This window comes from Nylanderia fulva, unplaced genomic scaffold (assembly GCF_048542155.1).
Source record: "Nylanderia fulva isolate GAGA-0341 unplaced genomic scaffold, ASM4854215v1 Scaffold3, whole genome shotgun sequence".
NCBI classification, from domain to species: Eukaryota; Metazoa; Arthropoda; class Insecta; order Hymenoptera; family Formicidae; genus Nylanderia; species Nylanderia fulva.
The window spans coordinates 2,804,935-2,827,714 of record NW_028190368.1 but is presented as its reverse complement, the minus strand read 5'-3'; the positions used below and the strand labels follow the sequence as shown (position 1 = coordinate 2,827,714).

Here is a 22,780-nt window from a genome sequence, read left to right as displayed (position 1 = left end):
TAAAAAGAAATAAATACGAGAGATGATAGCTCGAAATTGGCACGTGCTCCGAACACTTTGCAACAGTGCGACCGCAAATCAGGGCGCGAGTGAATCTCTCTCTCTTTTCTTCCCACTCTTCCGCACTCTCGATCGTTTGTAATTCGATGCAACGATCCGGAGTCCGGACCAATGCTTTCGCATCCTATTTGGCCGCCGACATTAGGAGCGATTTAAATTCATGGCGATCGAAATTAAGGTCGCCCCGGACGTTTCGCTCTCGCTCGACCTGCGAGTTTCACTACGTGTCATTATGGGATGCCCTGCTACTACGAGAGAGAGAGAGAACTTACATTCATAGGCGACTCATTGTATTCAAAGCTGTTCGCCATCATAATTTTCGTCGCGCGACGAAACAAACGTGCCTAGTCCCTGAATCGAATTCTCGTCGACCAACTAAAGCAATTCGGCGCGATTTCAAATATTTTTCGCCCGGCTTTCTCTATCGATAATTCTGAATATCAAAATAAAATTATGATCGACATCGACAATTGCACAGTTGAAACATTTCTGTTAAATTTGACAAATATCACATGTCCCAAGAAATTTTTGTGTTAATTTAACATAATATGGATATATAATTTTAGATTTTATCATCCTCACTTAAATTATAAAATGGAAAATCTACATTTTTTTCTTGTAAATTTTAACAGATAAATCTTGTCACTAATAAAGCAGAACATTATTGTGTAAAATTAAAAATAGATACACATTGTGTTATTTTTACATTTTTCTCAATTGGTTTAACATTTAAGTTCAATTAACAGAACAGTAATATATGTTAAATTAACACATGAATGTGTTAAATATTTAACACAAAAATTTTCACGGAGACCGTTTTTAACAAGAAAACACAAATTTGTCTACTGTGCGATTAGATTTTAAGGGGAACAAAGAATATAAAAAGGTACGAATGAAAAGAATATAGATTGAATGAAGGAAAGAGAGAGAGAGAGAGAAAGCAAAGGGCGATATGTGGGACTTACAAAGCTAATTCGAACTGAACATGCAGGAAGCGATGTATAAAAGACGATTGATTACAAGTACATGTATTTCCATGAAGGACTTTAAATATCTTGCTCCCTTAATCGCGTAATCGCTAGTTCCAATTGTCGTAAATATCATTCCGATATCGTTAAATATCGATTTGAACGATGTCCCTGGAAACGCGCGACTGGTCGTGGCTAAATATAATTTATCCTTGAAGACTTCTCGGTCTCTCGCGTTGTTTGCGTCGAGCATGAGATCGTCAGTCTGGGAAGATATGTAAATTAGCAGGTAAGATCGGCAGGACTCTCACGTCGATTTCAACCCCATCGCATTTGAAATAGGAATTCGGAGATTCGAAGAAAGAGGGTGGTGGTCGCATCCCAAAATCAAGATGTTGACGAGGCCATTGTTCAGAATTCGGAATAAGCTTGACACCGGATGCGCTAATCGTCTCCTTTCTTCGAATAAATAATAAACGAATGCATCGACCGATTTATTAAAGGATGAGAAAAAAAATCTTATAAATTACGCATTATTGGGATAAAATTTATGGCATTTAGATTTTAAAATAAATCTGTGTTTTATATATAGCTTATTTACGGTACGTTAGAAAGAAGGCGTTGAAAGAGAGAGAAGGAGCTAGCGCTGGCAATTAAGATGCACGATACGTTTTCACCTGTCGACGAATAGCAGCCATCTTTGTTTTTGATTGCCGAAACACGCCGCTAATCATTTATTCCTCGCGTATGTACACGACGCGATTTCTATCCACACGCGTGAATCTTCGGGACAGATCGAGCTTTCGGAAAACATACTAATGGCGACACCTTCGAATAAGAACATCGAGAACTGGGGAATGATTCTTCATTTTTTACACGTTTCTTTCTAGTAAATCTTATAAATCATTAATTCGTTAAATTGATTTAATTTGATTTTCATATACAAAGTTTTATAACAAAATAAATTAAACATTGTTACGTGTCTTTTTCATGAATTGAATTTTGTTCGAAATAAATTTACTTATTTAATTTTTTCAATTCTTTAATTGATAAACTAAATTTATTTACTCGTGATAGTGATTGTAAACTAAAGTGATTATGTAAATTATACTTTGAACCAAAGGAAGAAAATTGCAATTTATATTCGAAAACCGTCCGTGCGCGATAATAACCATCCATGTGACGAATGTGCTGACGGTTTTTAATTAAAATAATCTTCACTCACTTATTTCCGTAATAACATTGGTCAGAATGAAGGAACTGAGAATGCGTTTACTCATACGAATGCCTTATTCTGGTTCGTAAATTGCAGGAAGCTCTCCTAGGCCACGTTCCTTGTGTATACACTTCTTCCTGTCGCGATTTATCGTCCTATATTTAGAAGACGGAGCAATTACACAAGTGCATTATTATATTATCGACTATTCATAGCACTAGAAATAATGAAAGACGAATGTTTAGATAAATATCTATATATATATATATATACATTTCTCATAAAATATAAAATTTATCGAGTAATATTAAGACACACGATATTTTCGTCGTGAAAACTCGTCAAAACTCTATTGTCTTCTCTGTATTATTTTTATTCCTCGTGGTTTCAACATCGTCGGGCAGGAATAGAGAACGAATAATAGTAATTCTGCTTTACATGTCTTAGTAAGCTTTGTCGTAGACGAAAACGCAGCTGTCGTACGATCGATCGTCACGACGACGCTAATTAAGAGAACAGGATGACGAGAATAAATGTCGAAGATTCGCGATGATCGCGCAGGATGATCGTGACTTTCCGTTTCGACGGACAAAGTAGTACGTTCACTTAAAGCTTCACGCCGTAAAGATTTCTGGCATTAATCCATCCAGAAATCCTTGATACGCATACTCCGAGATATGAAGAGAGAGAAATTCTTCCCGAAATATAATAAAATTAAAATAAAATTGATTCGCATAAGATCAACGGGCGACAACTGTCTTCTCGTATTTCGCCGTGTCCGAGACTTAGACATTTCGACAATTACACATTTCAGCTTCAGAATATAATGCGCGTGTGTGTGTGTGTCTGTATATATGTATACGTGTGCTTCAAGTTTGTTCTGAGTTCTCAGATTTTCATATGAAGTGAATAATCAAGAATGTGTATTTCCTACATAGCACGACGAAGATGTTGCACGGCGAGATTTCTACTCTCCCCGTAGAAATGTAACTGCTTTCTCGACTCGTTATAGGAAACACGAGACGCGAGAATATTTCCATATCATATCGGCTCGCAACAGACTGCAAATTGCTAAAACGAAAAAGGCCGATTTTTTTTCTTGTTTAAATCTATCCGCTCTCTCGAGAAATTATCTCTAGAGATAAATTTTAATTATATGGAATTAATGTGTTGAATAAATATTTATCACGTTACCACTCGTAATATAGATATACGCAACCGCAACTGCTCTTTATAAAAGTTATTTACCAGAATATTACGCGCGAATCTCGCGTGATCTCTGAATGACTTAGCGGAAAGTAAATTATCGTTGGCGTATATTTTACTGGCGTATTTAGAGTGGGTTGGGCGCTCTAGATTTACGTCCGGTACTTGAGTTTTCGCTGCTGCGCGAACTTTGTGCATCGCTATGTATAGAAAGATGATACGCTACCAGTAAATGTTATAATCATGTATCTGCAGTGGGACATATATTATTTATTCTAGACTCTGCGCGTTAAGTGTCAGCTGTTAAAATATATTACCTCGAAAAAGTTACGCGACGCACACAATCTTTCATTCTGAAAACGTATAGAATCGAAGAGGAATAGCGCAAAAGTCACTTATTTCTCCTAGCTTTTTTCTCTGACATTTTTATGTTTTAAATATATTAGAAATTCTCTGTATATGTGTGTGTTCTCGGTAATTCAAATATACAAAACGATAATATAATAGACCGGCGTAGGTGTGACCGGTTTCTCTCGCATCTTCTCTTCTATACAGTCGCTGTTCCAACAGAGAAACGGAGATTAACAATAGCGTTGCGAATATGCGGACGATAAATTAAACCGTACTGCGCATCCCCGAGTGATGTCGAATCGAAAGGATTTACGATGCGTGGATTTTTCTCGCGTCCAGCCCGACGAAAATTCGTTTTGCGACCGATCGCAAATCACGGCCGCGAAGTGAATTATCATTTTCGATTTCGCCGCGCGACTTTTATAACGATGTGCTCTTGATGCTTAAACTCACTTATCATCGCGCGAGCACTTGAAAAGTTTTGCGTCTTCTGAAAAAAAGGCCGCTAAAAATTATCGATTCCCAAGGGAGAGAAGATCGATCGTTCCCCAGCGTTACAAAGTAAGTATTATATACACGCACGACCCGGGAGATAAATGAGATAAACTCGAAATAGAGAGAAAGAAAAAGAGAGAGACGTTCACCTTGGTTGTGTAACTTGCGAGAGTAATAGTACGACGTGGAATTTATGATATCCGTTCCGGTAAATGCTGATCATTCACCGAAACAATCATATTCCACCTCACGCTGTTTGAAAAATTGCTCGCATTATACATCACGGCGCTCTTATTTCCGGTTCGACGCGATGTTTAATTAATTTTGTTGGGAAGGGTTGTACACCTTCTCGTATCGTTCACAGATCGGATTACGAGAATAATCACTCGCGCAATGACATTTTATCGGCTCTTCTCGCCGAGAAACTTAACTCTCACGCGGTATCGCGTTTTGCTACAAAGTCTTTTCGATCGTATAGCTTTAGGAAGCGCCGCAAATGACTTCCTTCCGTCGTCCGATTAACATAATTCTCTGGCAACGCGTTGCTCGCATTAATACGATGCGCATGCTGTGCAGCGATTGCAGGTGCATGCATTCGCGTGAGGGAAAAATGTGACGTAAGAAAGAGGAGCAGTTCAATACATAATTGGAAATTTTACTGTTTATCTAGATTTTTTTCACATTATTCTACATTTGTCTCAATAATTGAAATTTTTTATTGAATAAATATAAACTTTTTCTTGATTCTCGTTAATTTATATTTTCATCGTCGCGTTATTTTATTTCAATGTGTTTGATAGAGACAAAACTAAAATATTTGATATAATATAAATAAAAAAGATGATTATTTAAATAGTTTCTAGTGACATGGTTGTTTCGATTATTATCGTACATAATGCAGATTGTATAATTGATTTAAATTTGTGTTTTAACTTCTGAACCAAGGATTTCATGATTGAACATTTAATTGATTTATCATATAGATATATGCAAATTATATATTTGGAAAAAATAATACTAAAATGTCAAAGAAAAAATTAATTCCTGGTCTTGGAAAATCTGAAAAAATCAAGCAATTTTTTTCATCGAGTCTGCTGGATCGACCCTGTCAAGATTTGTGCTTTACTCCACCTTATAACCGAAATAGCAGCATCGTTTATTAATCCAAACATTTGATAGAGATTGCAAATGTTATCAAGCATTATTTAATCGAAAATTTAATAATTATAGATACTATTATATATCCATTTCCTTCCCTATTTCCGCCAAAATATTTTTTTGATAGCGGCCGATGTAACCGCCACTTAAACCATTTCTTATTAACGATCGTCATTTCCGTTTATCTGCCCCTTAATATCTTTAAGATAATAGCTTAATTACTATCTGACGCTTTTCCCGAAGGAAGACAGCGTCAATAATGTATTCATGAATAATACATGGAAACAAGTTGCATCGCGAAATCTGTCATATATATATGGACTATCGAGTGTCGCAAACGTTCTCATTCGCTCCCGATCAATTTTCTTAAACGATCATATATTATCTGTTGGTTATTTCGCGGTGACATTTTTGAATATAATAAAGTTAAATATAATAAAAATTGCACGACATGATTACCGAAGCCTTGTTGTACATAACATGTGTTCGGAATTCGCGTGTTATATTACTTCGTATATATAGCTATTCTCCCATTTTAGTCGGAAACATAACTCTACTCGTTAAGGGGATTTTCTAGCGCGCTAGTTAAAACACATATACACACAAAAAGAGGCCACCATTGCGTTCTTTGCGAAGGCGTATACGTAGGGGGTAGAAATTACTGTCCGCCTCTCATAAATCGATGCAACCCCGCGATTTGCATCGGCAAACTGCACCGTGAAGCCTCATTATGTCCCGTGACATTAATATACGACAGTTGTTAAAGTCCGCTTCGTGTATTGCTCTAATTTGCTGAGAGAGGTCTGAGTCTTTTCGGATTCTTATCTATACTCTGGCTAGGCTTTTCTTAAGGATCTCGTAAATCATGTTTATGTTGCCGGGACGTCTAATAGTACGTATTTGATTTGATAAAAAAGAAATAGCAGAGCAAAAATAATAAAGTTAAGATTATATAGTCTTTTTATAGGATTTAATAATTTTTATTTTGTTGAATATTTCATGCAACGAAGATAGAAATCTGTCGAATTAACATTACAAATGTTAACATACGAACTGTACAATGTGACTTATATATAATTAACCAACTCTTGGATGATTATTAGCAGTCGCGGTGATTATCTTTTATCTCTTTATCATCGTTGTACATACTTCGCGTTGTTACACATTGAAAAGGAGCACTTAAATCTTGCCATCGAATAAAAATCTAACATTCCAAGTGTCGATGTTACAATCAAAGCTAAAAATACACGTCATTATTTTTTCCTTACATCTTTTATCTCCTCTATCATCGTTATGTACACACGTATCGATTTTAAAATCAAATCTTAAAATATACTTCGTTATTTTCTTCCGATATGAATTTTATTCTTTGTGTTGTAAAAATAATGAGATATTACATACATTTTTAATATTTACGCTCGAAGCATCAGCTGCTGGAAATCTTCAAAGCTGATGAAAAACTTATAATTAATAGAACGCGCGATTATTATTTTCATTTGAGCTTTTCTCCGCGTTAAAACACCAGGAAGATAAACATCGTAACAACGTACATAGTATAGATATTTAATATTTATACCCGCGTTATTAATGTCTTACTGACGCGTGTCGCGAAATAACTTATTTATATATCCTGTACGATATAGAATAATGCTAAGAGATGTTGTTCGAAATACAGCCATTAACGAAAATTGGATGTAATTGCGCATCTCGCGCCGGTTAATTCGCGCAGCCGCTTATATAAAATCCGATCTTATCTCGTTTGCTCGTCGCGCGTGATACACGACGCCGTTCCCTGATGAAGTTAATTTCTGTGTGTAATAAAAGTAAATTGTACATGCGCATAATATAAATTATTCCTCTGTATAAATATATCCACTACCCGCGATCGGGATAAACGCGCGAGTTGAGATTTTTGCGCATCGTCGTCGGAGAAGGAGCATTTTTTGACTTTCTGGATTTCTTCTCTCCTGCCATAAACGAGCGATCTCGGCGAATAGCCGCCTCCCTCGGGCTCTATTACTTATGCAGTCTACGTTGCCCGGCTTGCAACGCCGCTTGCTTACCCCTTCGTGTATATAACGTGTACTTTATTCTTTCCAGATGCGCCGATAGCTACTGGCGATCCGCTCGTTTAACAGCGTAACGGCGAACAGGCAGGACCGCAGTCGGAGAGCCAGAGCTAGGGAAAAACGAGAATAAGGGGCTGCGTGAAAGGGGATGCGGAGGAATGTAACGCGACGAAAATACGTCTCGCTTCTAGGGAGGGTTCGCTCTGCTGCGACGGAGAAGAGAGACAAGGTGAGAGCAATATATTTTCTGTCCAAATATTAGTCCGCCAATAATCTCGCCCGTCCGCTAATCATACGACGAGACACCGAGCTAATTCGTTTCATTCCCGATCGAATTCGCGCATCTCGCATATACAGGGTGTTCGGTAACTAACGATTACAAGTGGATTCTTTGGTCAATTTGGGAACGATTTTTCCTCAGCGAAAATGTCGAAAAGCTCATCATTTTTTTACAACTTTTCAATATTTGTCATTATGTATCTTTATAACTAAGCCTCAAATTAAAATTTTATATATATAATGAAAAATAAATTTCGGCTCGTGTAAAATTAAAATAAGTAATAAATTTAAAAGGCCAACTTTACGAGCTAATATTATTAGCTCGTAAAGTTGGCCTTTTAAATTTATTATTTATTTTAAAATTTTATTATAGTAAACTCTACCTGAAATTAACTGAAGAATGTAATTGTGTTAGACTTTTAACTCCAAAACGTTTAATTTTCAAAAAACTTATTTTTTTTTTTCAATCGCTTATAACTCGAAAATTATTGACTTCTCAACATTTTTGCTAAGGAAAAATCGTCTCCAAATTGGCCAGAGAATCCGCCCTTAATCATTGGTCCGTTAGTTACCGGACACCCTGTATTTGTTTGATTTGTTTTACCACCGGTGGTGGTGATGGTTATAAATGTGGAACTCGTAGAATCGCTTTCCGCGGAAACACGCGAGGCATGACGGATACGAGAGACCGGCACGCGTCGTTCCTCAAAAAGTGCGACGCGAAGAAAAAAAACAGGAGGGGGAGAGACGAGGGCAAAACGGGAACAGAAATACAAAAACGTTAACGAAGTATGTTACAGCGATGATAAATACGTTTCACGATAAACGCAGAAGTAAACTGAAAATAGTATTTGAATTCGAAAATTTAAATAGCCTGCCCGAGTTCAATCTCTCTCATATTATTGTAGATAAAATTAATAAAGTAAAATAATTTATTTGAATATTAATTCGAGTTCCAAATATTTAAAATATGTATTTTTTATTAGAGATAAATAATCAAAATTCGAATAATTTTCTTTCTTTTATTATACAAGCACTAAAATATTTGATAATAATGTATTGATTTATGTATTATTGGAAAAAAATTATTATCTTTTTTCTTATAGCTTATGTCTTTCAAATCCGTTTTATTCATATTTTATTAAATCATATTGACAGTTTGTAAAATAAATATCAGCAATGTTATTTTAAAATTAAATACACACATATATATATTTGTTTCTTGTAATTTTTTATGTATTTTTTTATCGCATAAAACGTTTGAAATAGTAAAAAAATTAACATATTTTAACATTTTCAATAAAAAATTATTCTTAATGAAAATAGTAAGTTTTCTACTGTTAATATGCAAAGAAGAACGTCGGGGAATTTAAGGCTCTCATGCTAATTATCCGGCCAAACGCAAAATATCATCGATCAGAAGAGCCTATCCCTAAATGCCGGTTCCGATTACGCTTTATTGAAATAATTTTATCGTTTTCCTTCCCACGTGCAACTAGCGGGACATTATAGTATCAGCGTGTCCGCTCGATTGCCGTAATTTAGGCCATGCATTTCATTAGTGACGGTCGCGTTAGCATGCTATCTTATTTATATTTTTTTAAAGAACATAGAAATTCTATAAGACGTATATAATTACAAGGAACCTTGAAAATGCTTAAAAGAGAGAGAACATTAGAAGATTGGGGCAGAGATCCAGACAATGAAATAAATAACGCGTACAGTGACGAACTTCTACTGGAAGCAGACAGATGTACGCAGAAAAGACCTTATACCTTGTAACATCTTCGAATAATCATCAATTATTAATTGATCAATGGCACATGCTCGGGATCGTGTCATAGATCCAATACGGAGACTGATCGCTTCCAGATATCCGGAACGTGTCTCGTCGAACCGAAATTCGGATCGTTTATCGGAGGAGAAGAAGAGATGTTTTTTTTTCTGAAAGATAATACGACGAAGATGCATCACGAAGATTATATAGAAGACGAATATCGTTGACACGCGAACCGGTTTATTTCGCGATAACGGAACGAGACTGTCTGGATAAGGGCCGAGAGATGAAAAAGAGGGATCGCTCTCGCGAGTCGGGTGCACCCTGGTGCAAGGTGCGCAAGAGAAGAGGCCGACCTGGCCGCAGGGCGGATCAGCCGCGTCGACCGCCGAACGCTCGTAAAGCGCTAAATCGAATGGCCGGAGGGAATCGTAAAGGCCTCGCGCGCGGTGGTGTGTGTGGTAGCGAGAGATTAAATTTAACTTTTTACGATGAGAACCGCGGGAGACCTGAAAGGGCGAAAGCCGCGGGTATCGAGACCATGTTCGAGAACGCCATCGACGCGAATGAGATATTGCAGAGTGGCATGTCAATTATTCAATATTGTATCGGATAAATATTACTATAGATATATTATTCTGAAATTTTCAGGATTTTTTGTAAGATGAATTTATCGTACAAAAATATAATCGTCATTTAATTCTAATTTACAAAAATATTTGATATATTATTTATACGCACAGAAAATTTTCTCTTAGAATTTACTCTGAAAATCAGGGTAATCCGTAATTGTAGGACAATATGGTATTGGAAGAATTTTATAAGAGTTTCTCTGATTAATATTTATTACAATAAAAATATTAATATCTATACCACTTTTTAATATTTTTATTGTGGTAAATATTAATCAACTAGGCGCAAGACACTACCGTGTCTCTTGATCAGAGAAACTCTTAGAAAATTCTTACAACATCAAATTATTGTTTCACTATTATCATAATTTTCAGGGTAAATCCTAAGACAAAATTCTCTTTGTGTATCAATATTATTATTAATTATTTAATTTAATATTATTTAATAGAATGACATAAGCTGTAAGAGAGAAATATATAGATAGAATGACTACAAATTGAGTAGTATTCAAATATTATTTTACTGCTCGTAATAAGAGAAATAATTATTTTAATTAATTAAATAGCTCACACATAAATATTATTTTTATTTTATTTCAAGTATTATTTTATCTTTGCTTTATAAATCCTTAATGATTCGTAAAAGAATGTTTTGAAAAACGCACATTTTGAAAATTTTGACATTTGGAAACAACTGTGTCTCTCGGTTATCCGAAGATGACTTTGGATGACAAGTGCGTCTTCTCGTTTGCACAAAATTGTGGTGGGATCATTGAGAATTCTCAAGGATTTTCAAGGATTCTAGGTTCAACGTATTTATGAAGGATGTACTTAAATTACGAAAGAACACTGCCTGCGTTCGATACGGATGGTATCTTTCAAACTCGAGAGCTATATAGATAAACCGATAAGACTTTTAGCTACATGGCTACATGGATGTAAATTTTTATATTGCGTTAATGAGCTTATAATACGCAAAAATTTACTAGAATTTCGTAATTTCGATAATTTTTTTAATATAAATACATATATATATATATATATATTTCATCTGACTAAACGGTGATATTAATTAATATGAAACGAGACAATTTTAAACATGAAGCTATAATAATATTTGACTTCCAAAAAGCAAAATAGATTATTCTATCTACATCGTATCGTTCGACATGGTTCGTGCACCTTTTGTAATACAGACCGCAATAAAATCGAAATGACCGAGTCGCTGGAATTTAGAATTCTTGCTCAATTTCATTTACGATTCGAGAGAACACATCGTCGCACTCATCCGAGGAGCCGTCGTCGTCGCTGACTCTTAACGATGATTAATTCGAGCGAAGGGTGAGCGTGACGACACGCGGGCGCATTACACCACCGAAACACGGGCATCGCTATATTTTGACACACGGTATATATATTTCAGGGTGGCTTAATAGAACGCGCTCTCCTCCGCATCGCGACGATTTACTCGAAATTACGGAGAGAAGAATCTCCCTCTCGGTATACTTTTATTTGCAGCAGCGAGCTTGCGAGAAGCAGTCGCAGCTGCAGTCGTATTTCGGGATGGAAAATAAGCTCGTAACCTTCGGATTCTCGCGCTGCTCGCGTAAATATCTAAGCGCAACCAAACGATTACGCGTCTCGGATAATCGCCAACGAGAATCGCAGATGCACCAATCTCGATTCGAGACATTAACCCCTTTATAATCGCTCTTAAATCCAAAAATCTGTTCTTAGTCAGAATTTCACGTCTTCAAACATCCTCATTCAGGGTGTCTAGCGGTCAAGGAAATCAGGAAAACCGAGCGTTGTCGGGGAATTTTACTATTTATCTGGATTTTTTCACATTATTCTACATTTGTATTAACAATTAAAAATTTTTCATTAAATAAATATAAACTTTTCCTTGACTCTTAACACGCTAATTTTCTGTGTTGTTAAAAATCGATTCGTTAATTTATATTTTCATCATCGTGTATTTTATTTTAATGTGTTTAATAGAGATAAAACTAAAAAATTTGATATAATATAAATAAAAAAGATGATTATTTAAATAGTTTTTTATAGTGACATGTTTGTTTCGATTATCGTACACAATATGCAGATTATTATATAATTTATTTAAATTTTTGTTTTTTTACTTCCGAACCTTTTTATCGTGGACAAAAATATCTCAAGGATCTCATGATTGAACATTTAATTGATTTGTCATATAGATATATGCAAATTACATATTTGGAAAAAATAATACAAAAAAGTCAAAATTTTTTTCATCGAATTTGCCTGATTTTTTATCGTTAAACCGGCAACCAGTGTCGTGCAATAAAATCGTCAACGTGCTCGAGATAATAATTAAAAATCGTCTCTTTCCCTCGTGCGTAAGGACGCTTCCCGCCGTGACTGGTGGTAGCTTTAAAAGGTTCGCACCGCTATTCGTAACACGTTGCGATCGTACGTAATACGCGCGGCCCATCACCGGATGCGATCGGTCCCATTGCCGGAAGCGATGTGCCTTTCTATCGCGCGTGTCCGGCGTGCGTTATTTATTTGGCAACGGTAGAAGCGGCTAGAAGCACCTCCTGCTAATCCTCGCTAATATTTCGCTAAAATAATATCTTTCCTGAAAATGCGCGAATTTTGGTATCGATTACAAATATCTGCGTTTGAAAGAATATTTAAAAAATATTGATTTTTTTTGCTCCGATAATTCCGTCCAATATATTACAAATATGCGATGTGATTTAAAATGTAATTTTGACATTGCATAATCACGCGATTTAAACGCCGAGAGGCACGGATATACATATAATTTCGCACGCGAACGGATACGTATTTATTCCGGCGAGAAATTACGTCACACGCGCACACATATATAGAGAAAGAATGTCGCGTACAAGACCGATGCAATAATTATTCGAACGATCGTCAAACAAATAAATAATTATGTAAAGAAATGATGATCAGGAAGATTTAAAAAAAATGTTCGAAAATTGATCTCACGCTAGGTGTCTCATTAGAAATCATCAGGGCCCGTTTGCGTGATTAACTAATTAATTACAAGTGTCGAGCTGATTAATCGACGTCGTCACGATCGCATCTTTTGATGCTACGCGCGTATCCGTAAGCATCCTCCGTCCGCTAATGTTGTCTAATGGCGGACGAATAACAGTATTTTTGTTTTCTCACCCGCTCCTGTCGACGTCCGCCCGAAAGGAGGGAAACAGTTACTCTGACACACGGGAGCTTATGGAGAAGAGTCCAGCGAGATCCATCGCGCGAGTGATAATGATGGCGATAGGGAAGCCGCGGACGTGGCGTGCATCGTGCAAGAGGAAACGCGAACATCGCCGGCTCGGTGAGTCTTATTCGCAGCATGCATTTTTATATTATATTGCGTGACCGCTTGTTTGTATGTTTTCATCTTCGCGGATGCTTTAAAAAATATTCTGGATATTTTGTACAATTTTTTTGCAAATATAAAGAATGCGGATAACGAAGCGGATTTATCCTCCGAACAATAGATTTTGACATTTTTTATAATTGAATAACGATCGATTCGTGACAGTATATAAGCTTATTTTTCAAATCTGAAATATGTTTATTGTGATAACTACATAGAGAGACAATTTTCTCTTAGAATTTATCCTGAAAATCATGCAATCGTGGGACAATATACGATATTGGAAGAATTTTATAAGAGTTTCTCTTATTAATATTTGCCACAATAAAAAAAATATCTATCACAATAAGAAATAAAATATGTTCGATTAATTCTACTATAAACATAATAAAATTTACTGTACGTATTAATATTTGGTGGTAAATATTAACCAGAGAAACTCTCATAAAATCTTCCAATACCATATATTGTCCCACGATTACCATGATTTTCATTGTAAAAGAAAATTCTCTCTCGTACACGCGATTCACTTCGATTTTTTCTTACCCTGCAAATCATGTGAATCGTGGGACATGATATTGGAAGAATTTTATAAGAGTTTCTCTGATTAATATTTGCCACAATAAAAAAAATATCTATCACAATAAGAAATAAAATATGTTCGATTAATTCTACTATAAACATAATAAAATTTACTGTACGTATTAATATTTGGTGGTAAATATTAACCAGAGAAACTCTCATAAAATCTTCCAATACCATATATTGTCCCACGATTACCATGATTTTCATTGTAAAAGAAAATTCTCTCTCGTACACGCGATTCACTTCGATTTTTTCTTACCCTGCAAATCATGTGAATCGTGGGACATGATATTGGAAGAATTTTATAAGAGTTTCTCTGATTAATATTTGTCACAATAAAAAAAATATCTATCACAATAAGAAATAAAATATGTTCGATTAATTCTACTATAAACATAATAAAATTTACTGTACGTATTAATATTTGGTGGTAAATATTAACCAGAGAAACTCTCATAAAATTCTTCCAATACCATATATTGTCCCACGATTACCATGATTTTCATTGTAAAAGAAAATTCTCTCCTGTACACGCGATTCACTTCGATTTTTTCTTACCCTGCAAATCATGGGAATCGTGGAACATGATATTGGAAGAATTTTATAAGAGTTTCTCTGATTAATATTTGTCACAATAAAAAATAATATCTACCACAATAAGAAATAAAATATGTTCGATTAATTTATTATGTACATAGTAAAATTTACTGTACGTATTAATATTTTCATTGTGTAAATAATCAGAGAAACTTCATAAAATTCTTCCAATGCCATATATTGTCCCACGATTACCATGATTTTCATTGTAAAAGAAAATTCTCTCCTGTACACGCGATTCACTTTGATTTTTTCTTACCCTGCAAATCATGGGAATCGTGGAACATGATATTGGAAGAATTTTATAAGAGTTTCTCTGATTAATATTTATCACAATAAAAAATATTAATATCCATTACAATAAGAAATAAAATATGTTCGATTAATTCTACTATAAACATAATAAAATTTACTGTACGTATTAATATTTGGTGGTAAATATTAACCAGAGAAACTCTCATAAAATCTTCCAATACCATATATTGTCCCACGATTACCATGAATTTCATTGCGGAAGAAAATTCTCTCTATATACCTACACGCGATTCGATTCTCGGTAAGTGAAATCCGTAACGCTCTGGATGCACACACCCGGTAGTGGTCAATGAAAAGTCGCCCAACTATAATACCCGGATTACACGGGAGTGCCCACAATGGCACTGCATTATAGTTATTGCCGTTAGTACGAACGCTGATGACAGCATTACCGTGATTGCCAGTTAACATAATGATCGTCGCTGAGCAGCGTCTACCAGCGACACGTACGTACGTACCCGAGGCTTTCTGGACACGAGGTCGACGACCCTTGACCCCATACAGACTGGATGAGCGAGAGCGTTTCCTGAAATGGAGAAACAATTGGCAATCGGCGCGAACCCGAACGCGGCTTGATCGCATTAGGGAGAATAGAATAATGTCCGCGCTTCTTCAGTCTCGCGATTCTCCAACGCGCTCTCTCTCTCGACGAGAGAGTTATTCTCCTCGGAATTTACGATATTTTATACGCCGTATTAAAATATCTCACGTAAACTGTCGCGATATTTTACGCGATTTTATCTTGCAACCGTGCATCTTTTCAATGTTTGCGATCTTCACGCGCAGTTCCCACGATTATATATTCCTCGGAAAGTACATATATTATCCCGAGGGATATTTATTAGTTACCGATAAATTGCAAGGATATACACGACGCTAATAATAATTATAATATAAAATCTATGAAGGCCAATCGATAAGCGGCATCGATAGCAGCGTGTAAAATTTGTAATTATATTACACCCTCCGTCATATCGATGATGCATAATTACACGTTTGCATAATCTCGCGTGACTCGTCACGTGGCGGAGAATCTGTTGTCCCTGTGTAAAAAAAATCATTCTTCGGCCTTTCAGCTGCACGCATCGGGGCTGCTGCGAAAGGAGGTTAGACGGGTATATCTCCCCATGACGTAATCCCCGGCATTAACGAGCGGCAAAACGGTTTCGTACCCGGTCACGAGAGATATTCGCCGAGAGCGCAAATTGGACGATGAGGCCCGCGCGCACTCGAGATAAATAAATGTGGTTCGGGGGAGAGAAGAGAGAGAGAGAGAGATGCGGGTATCATGGAAATCGGTCGCTCGAGAATGAATTTCTAGGAGTATATAATTTTTTTCTCCCCCGCGCATTTTCCCCCTACGCGCAATTCAACGAAAGAGGCCACTCGTCGGAATCGACCGCGAAGTCGCGTCGATTAAAGTGGAAATTCGAAGCGAGTTTGAAATGCGCGAATATTACTCGGAGAGAATTTTCTCTCAGAATTTACCCTGAAAATCATGATGGTATTGGAAGAATTTTATGAGTTTCTCTGATATTTATCACGATACAAAATATTAATTATACATGTAATAAAATTAATCGAACATGTTTTATATCTATTAATATCTTTTATTGTGATATAAAATATTAATCAGAGAAATTCTTACAAAATTCTTCCCAAAATTATATTATATTATCTTACGATAAGGCTTTTCAAGGTACATTCTCTCTGTGTAAGAGATGCAATGTACCAGACAAAATTGTTGAAGAATTTACCCTGAAAATCATGATGATATTGGAAGAATTTTATGAGTTTCTCTGATATTTATCACGATACAAAATATTAATTATACATGTAATAAAATTAATCGAACATGTTTTATATCTATTAATATCTTTTATTGTGATATAAATATTAATCAGAGAAATTCTTACAAAATTCTTCCCAAAATTATATTATATTATCTTACGATAAGGCTTTTTAGGATACATTCTCTCTGTGTAAGGGATGCAATGTCAGACAAAACTGTTGATTGACATGAATTGAATACATATTATTCGTCGAACAATTTTTTTGCCCGCTGTTTACGTAGCCGACGTTTTATCCCTCTGTCTGTCGATGATCTCGATGTTATCGATGTCGCATTCGTCAGACCGTGCTTTTTTTGGCCTGGTCGATTCTCGTTTACAAGCTTGCGCTTACATTCGCCTGTCGGCAGCGTACACGTGGTCACTGTTTCGCGCGTGCCACAGTATAAACGCGCTGTCAATGCAAATAAGTCGAGCCTATCGTTCCTGGACGAAGGGCCGATCGAGTGGTCGACCTTCCTTCCGTTTGAGCGGATCAACAAGATATTCAAGTACTTGTATTACAGTCTACTGTAGAAGCAGTGTTCTCTCGAAATATAAAGTCTCCTTTGTCGTTTTAAATCGCTACTCTACAATTTTTCATCATCGATCCTATCTTCGTCAGATAGGATCGATGATGAAAAATTGTAACTTGTTCAAGAGATTTAATTAGGGATCTTAAAGCTAATTTTCTATACCCAAAAATCTGTTTGTTTCGTCAATAGAAACAATATGTTAAATAAAAGTGCATTGATTAGAATTACGATATTTTTTTAGGAATATTTTATTGATGAAATAATACAGTAAAATAATTATAATTAAAAATTATTTCATAAATATTATCTCGATGTATTTTAAAATGGTTGTATTGTAAATTTCTCTCGAACATGCAAATAATCGTCTGACACGTTATAAGTCTGCGATACGCTAATGATGATGGCGCCCGCTACAAACTTCGCGACAAAATACAGGCTTTTGCTTTTTGCGTATTCATGGCACGCTACTCTCTGCACCACGCGTCCCCAGTAAGAAATTCGGCTTTCCCCCTTTTTCTTTCAACCCTTTCTCTTTTTTTTTTCTCTCGCGCGAGAACGAAATACACCAGCGCGCGCAACGCGCTCCAAAAATATCGTCGCGCCGGAATATGAAACCAGAAGTAACCAGTGGCAAGGGGGTTCGGCATCTGGCACGGCCGACAAAATAACATAGCACGCGTGCACACACGCACATGTACACATACAAACATTATGTACACCGCGCGCACGCACGGATAAGCCGCTCCTGGATAATCTCGTGCGGACTCGCGCGTGCGATCTCCGCAACGTCCGTTTGGTTCTCAGTTTTTTTTTAACTTGTAACGATGTTCTAAAAGTTGTCAACTGTTTCATTTTAATAGCAAAATTATATTAGATATTCTTTTTAATTTACTTAAAATTATTTTAACTTTTTTTTTATCTTAATTTGAATTATTGGGATTTATTTATTCGTCATTGAAATCCAGCAATTTAATTATTGACGATTTCTTAAAAATTTGTATGATGTCAAAAAATTAAATTAAATTGTTAGAAATGTGTGTGATTTTTTAAAAATTTCTTCTTAATTGAAATTATTTTTATCATTTTGTAGTATTTTATTAATTTGGTTTTCATTACTGGAATATGTTTCTCTCTAAATTTCTTGAAATGACATCTCACAAATTTGGCAATGTTAACAATTTTTTTTTGTAAAATTTGTATGATGTCATAAAAACTGTGAACTATATAATTGTAAAGGCAAATTTGGACGGAAAATGTACATGTTTTTTTAAAAATTAAGTATATACTTTTACCTTTTTTTTTTTTTTTTTTTTTTGAGGTATTAATTTATCATTGAAATTAGGATCGCAATTTTGCGCTTAATTTACATACAAACGCGTTAGAAACGTAAACGAAACGTTCTATTCTGGACGCGAACGAATCTGTGCGTTCCGCGAGTCGATTCGACGTGCTCGTTTGGTGTGTTCACGCTTCCGGGGTGTTGCCGAAGGATATCACCTTCCATCCCGGCACTTTTTTATCTCTCTCGTACACGCGACACCTACGAGGAACGAGCTTCCGGGCGAGAGATGAGAACGTGACCGCAGTTCCGTAGTTCGACTCGAGGATCCGATGCGGATAAGAGCGCGACGACGGATATGATCCTAGCTGGAAATAGATGACGCGGTATAAACATGTTCTTCTCGATCGTGTCATTCGTTTTTGCCAATCCAGAATTAGTTATGAAACGAGGGAGAGACTGTGAGCCCTCTTCAGCGCTTTTCAATATCTAATTTACGATATGCGATGAACACATTCCTCCGCGCTTGGACAATTTATCATTCAGTAAAGGCAGACATTATCGTATGTGCGTGAAACTGCCGTCTCATTTTGTGGAAACTCATAAATGATCAAGAATTCTAGCTTTATTTTCAATGGTTTTGGAGTTTTTGATTGTTTAAACAAATATAGTTCTCATCATTAAAGCACTCGTCTCACTTTGTCATACGGCATTTTCCTTATCAGTAATTACCGGGATTAAAAAAATTATAGTTCTACATGAGTTCTAAAGAAAGCTTCTGCCTTCTAAAAATCAAGGAATTCTCATGGAATTTGATTGAGATTCTGGGAATTAAAAAAATTAGCCTTTTCAATTTTACTCTTATTCGCTTAAGAAACGTGTTTAACATATCTTTGCAATATTTAAGTTTTTATTGAAATTATATGTGATTTTTTTATTGACAATCTATTTGTGTATCAAAATCTTATGTAAATTTTATAAAAAAATGTTCAATTTTTTAATAGATAGTAGGTTTAAATAAATCAGTACTCTTTATTTAATAGATAATTAAATAAAAATTTAAATAATTTAAATAAATTAATATTTCTTAAAACATAATAAATTATTTTTTGTTTTCTATTTTTATATTATATTTTTGCATTTATTTTTAGCATTTAGATATAATGATACACTTTGTTATTGCTCAAATTAATTTTATAATTAATAAATTAATATTAAATACTAAAAAAACTGCACTCTTGATAACTTTTCAATCGTATGAATAGAAAACATTAAACGTATACAACAAATGCATTTTTAAAAAGATGCATTTACAATCGCAAATTTTCTGATTTTGCCTGAAATTTTAAATGAAAATATCAGGAATTCTCATGGAATTTTTTTACAATTTTGAATAGACACCCTGATTATTCTAAAATATTTTTTCGAACGAAGTTCTTCGAGTTTTAATTAGTTATTAATATTAAGTCATTTATAATATATGTATATAATATATTTATATAACATATATAATATATTTATAATTCGCGCGCGCTATTAGAATGAAGTTGCCGATGTTTGTAGACTAGTGAATAACTTCAGCTATTACCGAAACGCCGCGCCGCGAGTACTAGGAAGTTTGAGCTCTGCGTCCCGCTGTAATTAATTATTAATTAGTAAGCATAATTGTTTCTAACCTTATTTGTATTGCAATATTTATTAACCGTTGATCATAATTTCAACGTTCACATATAGATATAATTGTTTGTGACGCATTTTTCGCGAGAAATTCGACCCAAAACCTGCTAGCGGTCAACATAACCCAACCGTTTTTGCGCGCGCGAATGTGTTGCGGCCCGTGAATATATTCTATCCTTAATTCTAGCTTACATACTTATATATTATGTATATTACAATGCAAAATAATAAAATTGCTCTAATATATATTTTTTATTTGTTACAGGTAGCATTGCTGATAAGCCTGGCGCGAGTATGATTGCGAGATTACCGAACGGACGTTGCTCTTCTTGCTATTATAGTTTTCGCATGTTTTTCTTTTCCATTGCGCAATGTACGCGAAAACGCGTGCAATTCACGCGCCGTGTCGGGAGTGCCGCGAAAGTGTCGCGCGTCGGGAGTGCCGCGAAAGTGTCGCGCGTCGGGAGTGCCGTGTAAAGTGTCGGGAAATCGTAATTATTCGTGTTTTTCGCGAGTGTCGTGAGTGCTATAAAGGAGCAATAACAGCCAAGAGACGAGGAGGAGGTCCGGAGAAGCATCGGGCGACAGCGGGGCAACTGTAAGGTATGTATACATATGTATAAATACAATTTATAACATATTTAATTTACATAATATATATGTCTAATTTGAATATTTTGTTTTCAGAATGTGCTGTGTATACTACAACTCCGCTATTGCACGTGTCGGTGAGTGAGAAATTGTTTATATTGTATAACATTTCTACAGCGGTAATGAGAGGGTGTGTGAAGCTGAGTGGCCAAAACTATTTGTTTAAATCAAGAACTTTAGAACTATTTCATATAACAATAATAGTTATTGAACTATAATAAACAAATAATAAAAACTCGAATATCCTATGTGATAAAAACTATTGAAAATTAAGAACTCTTAATTATTATTTATGAGTTTCGAGAAAATGAGACGTCAGCTTCACATACACTACCATTATCCACGCTGGTGGTAGATTTGCAGCTGCTACTGTACTTGCTGTACACGTAGACCGCCGTCGTTGAATCGAAAACAATAAAACATGACGACGGGCGATTTTCGCCCCGTCGAGAGTAGCCGGCAAAAGTGGCCGCGGCTCGTAAAATCTCGTTTCCTCGACGGTATATTATATCGCTAATTGCTAGGATATCCGGGAAGCCGCTTGCGGGGCAAAAAGCTAGGCTCGTTCGAAGGCGAAGCAACGGAATCGACGATGAAAACGACCGCTGTTGATTCGCTCGCGCATGTTGGCCGCGCATTGTTGTTGTCGGCTATTCGCAATCGCGGAAATCGTCGGAGCTTAGAGCTGTTAATCAATTCCCCGGGCCGCGTTAACGCGAATTCCACAGTATTAATGAGCAAGACGAAATAGAAGATCCGTGTGTTGCGTTGGTGGATTCTTTTCCCGCGCGATTCGCTCGAGCGCTCAACCGGAACATTCATCTCGACGGATCAATATTCAACAATCGATCGTGAATCCTCGAGTATCCGTGATCGTCTAGCGGTTCAGATCTTATGTTGTGACTGTAGTATCAGATTCGAATTCTAATCGCGGTAAATACATTTTCACAATGAAAATTCCTTTTTGTTATTTTCTCGGATATCGAACTTTTTATTTAAACTTTATTAAGATCGGAAAAATATTGATACAATTTTTATCATTGTGAAAGTATTTCTTGAATATTAAAGTAATGATTATATACTAGAATAATTTCAAACTGCAACACATATTTATATTATAATTGGATGCGCATGTTAATCATCGATCATCCGCGAATATGCATGCGAAGAAACTTCCCGATGTTTTTGATCTGATAAGTATTTGCTCTTCGTTGAGCACCTAATCTTTTCAAGTCTTTTCGAAATTTAATTTTACGAGATTTACTTCCTCGTGTCGGGCGAAAACAAATTGAACATCTCGCTTCCTTGCTCGACAGACGCAGAGCTGTCTCGTATCTTCTTTTTCTGTATCTTTCGCTGATGTATTATCTCGAGGAATTTGTGTCGCAGATTTATTTATAAATTCTATCGTTAACGACAAAAATATATTCGGTTCAATATGCTCTACAAAACTAAAATATTTAATTGACGGAACAATTAGAGTTTGCGAGATAAAAATTATACACATACAGCAACATGTCGATTAAGATATCAAGAAGAAACGTCTCGAGTTTTTCGTTGCTCATTTTAGCCCGCGCCGCACATATGAATATTATTCAGTCTAGTCAAATATTATGTTTCTGCTGAAACGCGCCGCGACTCTCGTGTCGGCGCGAAAAGGAACTCCGATGTTGCTCTCCTCGACCGTCGTCGGCTCTTTC

At 35.8% G+C, this 22,780-nt stretch overlaps 1 protein-coding gene across 1 annotated transcript in view; it reads left to right on the top strand.

The window, feature by feature from the left end:
• The first annotated feature begins 21,120 nt into the window (after positions 1 to 21,120).
• Ets96B (ETS variant transcription factor Ets96B) overlaps positions 21,121 to 22,780 on the top strand; it is a 51,306-nt gene continuing 49,646 nt past the window's right edge. Inside the window, exon 1 of the mRNA XM_085484254.1 lies at positions 21,121 to 21,157. The gene's annotated coding sequence lies outside the window, so the exon portion shown is untranslated. The remainder of the gene's footprint in view (positions 21,158 to 22,780) is intronic.